Below are 6,040 nucleotides of genomic sequence, written 5' to 3' on the forward strand. Positions count from 1 at the left end.
TCTGTAGTTTACAGTTTGGACTCATCAGTCCAGCAGAGAGCAGCTCCACTCCTGAATCTCGCAGGTTATTGGAGCTGAGGTCCAGATCTCTCAGGGCTGAGTTTGGTGACTGGAGAGCTGAGGCCACAATATCACAGGACTTCTCTGTGAGGTCACAGCTGTTCAGTCTGCAAAGAAGAGTTCATACATTCAAGTAAAGAAGAATTATTGGCACTCTTCCTTAAAATTAGCATAAATGATTATATAAAAGAAACAATAAACCTAATGATTTTAATTATCTGCTCAAACATCTGTAGAAACTGCTTACTTTCACTTTAATAAAACAATTCTTATAAAAAACTTTAAAAAAAAAAAAAAAAATTTCTCAAAAACATAGGGGTCAAAATTATTGGCACCCCTAAAGAATATTTAAAATAAAACCAAACAAAGTGGCATCTAAAGAAATTTTACTAAAAAAAAATTGATCTCAGTCCCCCGGAACTGTATTGCTGCCTTTCACCATTTCCTGTTTCACTGGGGTACAAATATGAGGTTGCACAAATGTAAAATCTCTTTGTCATCCATCACTATGGGCTAAGGGATCAGCTGAGTCCCTGTGCTGAGGCCGTCTCAGGACCCCCTGGTGCTGCACACTGCTAAGGGATCAGCTGAGCCCCTGAGCTGAGTCTGTCTCATGACCCCCTGGTGCTGCACACTGCTTAGGGATCAGCTGAGCCCCTGTGCTGAGGCCATCTCAGGACACCCTGATGCTGTACACTGCTCACTTAACCTACATATAAAATATATTTTATGTGATTTAACAAGTATTATTGAAAATGACAATTATGAATAGAGCCCGACCAATGCCAGATTTTTGGGTCCGATGCCGATCCCGATTTTGGAGAGTCCTAGCCCACCGATTACCGATGTTTTGACCGATATTTTGTCAAAAGTGCAACATTTTCAAATCAATTTGAAAAACTTATATTTTATCAAAGTTTCTATATTTGAGAACATTTAACTTAAGCAAACAAATAAATAAAAATAAACACACAAAGAACTTTTTGATAGATAAAAAAAATGTAAAAGATGATATTAAATTAAATTAAATATATATATATATATATTAACACCATGTGAATTCAAAATAACTCCACACGTTGCTTTTACTCCTTTTCCAGCCATCTATAAAAAAAATTATTTAAAAAAAATCAGTTTTCCAGTTTCAAACATGTATTTTTATGAATATTATTATTATTGTTGTTATTAATTTGTTATTATTTCTTAGTATCTATTCTCAGTAAATGAATTATATTTTCTTATTTTATTCCTACTACATGATCTCAAAGAGTAAGACTTTATCTAGCGGGGCTAATGAGTGAATCAACTTTAACGTTAGATGAAACTAAATTGACTGGATGAAATACGTAACGTGAGGCTTGTTCATAAGAATTTGGTGGTGAAAAAAACTACAATGCGCTTTCGTGCAGGTTACCCGCGCTAAGTGTTGGTTGATTCACTTCTCCAACAGCAATCCTTCTCTCATGTTATCACGACAAAGCTAGATAACATGGCTTAAAATGATCCACGTTAGAAGTGTTTTATCGGCGTTTTTACTGTCTGGTTAGCTTGCTACGATGACGCGTGGCTAGATGACACACTCGCTTGCAATAACGCGCTGGCTATTGACACAGCATCATATAGTAGCTAATATCATTATCTTAGATAAAAAAACAAATGTGTGATGCATTCAATCACCATTTTATTTTGGCTGGTTATTTATTTGAGAATCCAGCGATGTCCTCTGGAAATGTGGATCCTACGCTGCTTATGTGCTCACTGCCACTTCATAAAGGCTTGCTAGCCAGCTAGCTTGCTAAACTGAATCAAATATTGTGGCGTTTTCGCGAGGAAGCAGAGACGGAGACTGGCTTGGCTGTTTTCGAATCGCTCCCGGGGAGCTTCGCTTTATTTGTGACATCTCCTCAAAACGGTAATTCGTAGACTGACCATCATAGCTGGGCGAAGCCTGCTTTTGTCAAACCCCGTTTGCCGTGATTGGCTGCCCCGGCGCAACGGAAACTAACCAATCACACAGCCTTAACGGCACATCACACAAAGGTCGGATTTACATACAGCGGGAAACAGCAGCACGAGACACGCAAAACAGAGACAGGCAGGGAATACAACAACAGTATTGGCTAATTGACTAATGACAGAAACATGACGGTGAAAATCATAAACCCGAGGGCTGCTAGCGCTACGGAAGCGATTCCTAGCAGGCTACACACATTCAAAATAACGAGTATTTACACGATCGCGGAGCGGGACAAGTTAACCGCTAACAAGCTAACAATTATTTAGTTACACACAGGCAAGATCGCCACACAGCCCCCACCTAAAGGGTCGCTAGTCCCCGACGACCCACAATTTCTATGCGATTTACCTCGTAGTCGATTAAATAATTCGGTAGCCGTCGCTTCCGAGTAGGTCGGCCCGCGGTGGGCTGTGCCATTTCCTCTGCTGCCGGTGGTGTAGAGGGGACAGGGCTGCTACCTTGTCCGCCAGCTGCGTTTTCGGTGGCGAGTGGTTGGTAAGGTGCGAGTCGGTCTTGGTGGAGCACCACCAGGCGCCCTCGATTTGGCATGCGCAGGCGATACGTCACCTCACTCAGCCGCTCCAAGATCTCGCCAGGCCCACGCCAATGTGACTGCAGCTTAGGAGACAGGCCCTTCTTGCGCACTGGGCAGTGGACCCACACTTTATCACCTGGCTTGAAGGCCTGCCCCTTGCAGTGCTGATCGTAGGCGCGCTTCTGCCGCAGTCCCGCAGTGTCCTGGGCCTGGCGAGAGAAGTCGTGTGCCACCCGCAGTCGTTCCAGCAGCTGGCGGAAGTAGCAGGCCTCTGTACGGGCTGGTTCCCTGCTTTCAGGCGGGGCCCCGAACACCAAATCCACGGGCGTCCGGAGCTCCCGTCCGAACATCAGGGCGGCGGGCGTGCAGAGGCTGGACTCCTGTACGGCAGTTCGGTAGGACCACAGGACCAGGGGCAGGTGGCGGTCCCAGTCTCGTTGGTGCTGGCTGGCGAGGATAGCGAGTTGTGCAGTCAGGGTCTTGTTGAACCGTTCAACCAGTCCGTCGCTCTGGGGATGGAGTGGAGTTGTGCGGGTCTTCGCTACCCCGAGCCGACTGCAGACCTCAGCCAGCACCCGCGATTCAAAATTTCGCCCCTGGTCGCTGTGGAGTTGGGCGGGGACCCCGAAACGGGCAAACATCTCCTCGACTAGCTTCCCCGCTGTTGTTGCAGCACTTTGGTCCGGCACCGCGTACGCCTCGGGCCACTTCGTAAAGCTGTTGGCATTGGTGAGGGTTGAGGCCGCTGCAGCTGCGTCGCCACAGCCCGCGGACAGCACTCACCGTCTCGACAGAGGGGGGCGCAGGTTGTGACAGTGGGGCAGGCGAGCCACGCTCTGTGTTGGTTAGCTGGGGCGGCGGCTGGTGAGGGTGGGCTGAGGCTGGCGGCGGCTGGTGAGGGTGGGCTGAGGCTGGCGGCGGCTGGTGAGGGTGGGCTGAGGCTGCTCGGCGACGGGTCCTCCTGGACCTGCGTTTCCTCTTGGGGGTGGCGTGGAGGGCGAGGGTGGTGGCACCGATGGAGAGCCTGGCGTTGGCAATGTCCACCGTAGCACCCCAGTGGACCAGCAGATCCAGGCCGATTATGCACGTGTCGCTGATGTCGGCCAGCCAGAACTCGTGCGTCACCACCTCTCTGTTTCCGACCTCCACGCTCACCATCTTCTTGCCCCGCATGGTGAGCCTCTGTCCCGTCACTGACTGCAGCTGAGTGGTTGTTGAGGACCAGGCAGTGTTGGGGAGCGTTCCCGGTCGCACCAGGGAGATGGTGGCCCCCGTGTCGACCAGTGCCCAGCAGGCTTGCCCATCCAGCCTACAATGCAGGTATAGCCCGCCCGCCTCTCCCAGTCGGCCCACTCGCTGTTGGATGGATTGCTCTTCCGCCCTCAAAAGGGCAGGCTGCTCTCCTGCCCTGAAAAGGGCGGGCTGGAATTTGCTTTCAGCTCTCATAATCTCTCTCGTCCTGCCCTGCCGAGTCGAGGGACGGGTAGCCCTGCCGAGCGTGGAGTCGCACGTCTGCAGCCACGGTCCCCCAGCTCTCTTTTCCTTCGCGGCGGCGGCTGTTGAGCTTCTCCCGACTGCTCTGCATTGACCGCCTCTGGCCGAAACGCCTTGCCAAGGCCGTCGTCAGTGCCTTCAGATCGCCCTGTTCGGCAGCATCGAGGTCTAGCAGGACCTGCAGCGCTGGACCCTCCAGAGCGAGTGCTAGATGCGTCGCCGTCTGGCTCTCGCTCCAGCCGCAGTGACGGGCAGCCAGCTGCAGCTGGGCTAGGTACGTCTCCCACTGTGCTGCTCCACTGAACCGGGCTAGCTTCGGCTGTGTGCTAGCTGCCGTGGTGGTTGTCATGCTGGCGCTGGCTGGCGTGCTAACGTTAGCTTCCCTCGGGTGCGTTGGTCGAACAGCACTGGCTCCGTCTGGTTGTCTGGGGGCCCTCTGTCGTTGCGCCACCGAGCTCTGCAGATCGGCGCCCGTCGCCGTCTCTGCTGCCTCGGTCTTCCGCCGCCTCGGTACCCCCAGTCTGTCTTCCAGCTCTCGGATCGCCTTCTCCACTTCAGCTAGCTGAATCCCACTTCCGGACACCAATGTGGCGTTTTCGCGAGGAAGCAGAGACGGAGACTGGCTTGGCTGTTTTCGAATCGCTCCCGGGGAGCTTCGCTTTATTTGTGACATCTCCTCAAAACGGTAATTCGTAGACTGACCATCATAGCTGGGCGAAGCCTGCTTTTGTCAAACCCCGTTTGCCGTGATTGGCTGCCCCGGCGCAACGGAAACTAACCAATCACACAGCCTTAACGGCACATCACACAAAGGTCGGATTTACATACAGCGGGAAACAGCAGCACGAGACACGCAAAACAGAGACAGGCAGGGAATACAACAACAGTATTGGCTAATTGACTAATGACAGAAACATGACGGTGAAAATCATAAACCCGAGGGCTGCTAGCGCTACGGAAGCGATTCCTAGCAGGCTACACACATTCAAAATAACGAGTATTTACACGATCGCGGAGCGGGACAAGTTAACCGCTAACAAGCTAACAATTATTTAGTTACACACAGGCAAGATCGCCACAATATGTTAGCTAGCTCGCTGGCTTGAGAATGATGATTGATAAACATAGTGGTCGTATAAACGCATTTAATTAAAAACTTTCGCTAAATATACATACCTTTATTGGGGCAATCGAATCTGTGCAGACAAGTCTTGCAGTGGAGAATATTGGATGAGGCACGAGTGACAAACGTCTTATGACAGAAGTAGCGTCAACTGCTGCAGTTCACACTTGTATTAGAGCTCCCTCTACTGGATAATTCTAGTAAATAGCAATTACAACATTCGAACAGACAAGTACAGATAAATAATCAATGTTTTTTTTTGTTTATTATACTTATTTAAAAATCGGGACACATCTTCTGCATAATTGCTGATCCCGATGTTGTCAAAAAAGTCAAATAATGGCCGATATATCGGCCAAACCGATATATCGGTCGGGCTCTAATTATGAATTTAATAATTGATAGGTCAGTCGACAGTAACCTGGTGGAATCAACCGACAAAACAAAAACTCTGTATTAGGTCTACTTCTAAGTTACAAAACAAAACAGAAGACATCAAACAAGATGTTAAATTTAGATTACCAGAAAAGAAAGACTGAAGAGCCAGACCTTATCAAAGCATTACCCTCTTCCAGTGCCACAGAAACAAAGGAAATGAGCTAAAACGCACAACCAAGAAACCAACACCAAAATAAAGACCAACTGCAACACAACTTTTTCCTGAGGCCATCATAAACACTTAACGCAGCATGGCTTGAGCATGTTTTCCCTGATTGGCAATTCCACGGTCAGATGTAGAAAGGGAGGCAGGCTCATTTACGACAAGGACTGGCCTATCTAAAAGCTGACAGTGTACTTATTAATGAAAGTG

This window comes from Anguilla rostrata, chromosome 13 (genome assembly GCF_018555375.3).
Source record: "Anguilla rostrata isolate EN2019 chromosome 13, ASM1855537v3, whole genome shotgun sequence".
Classification (NCBI taxonomy): Eukaryota; Metazoa; Chordata; class Actinopteri; order Anguilliformes; family Anguillidae; genus Anguilla; species Anguilla rostrata.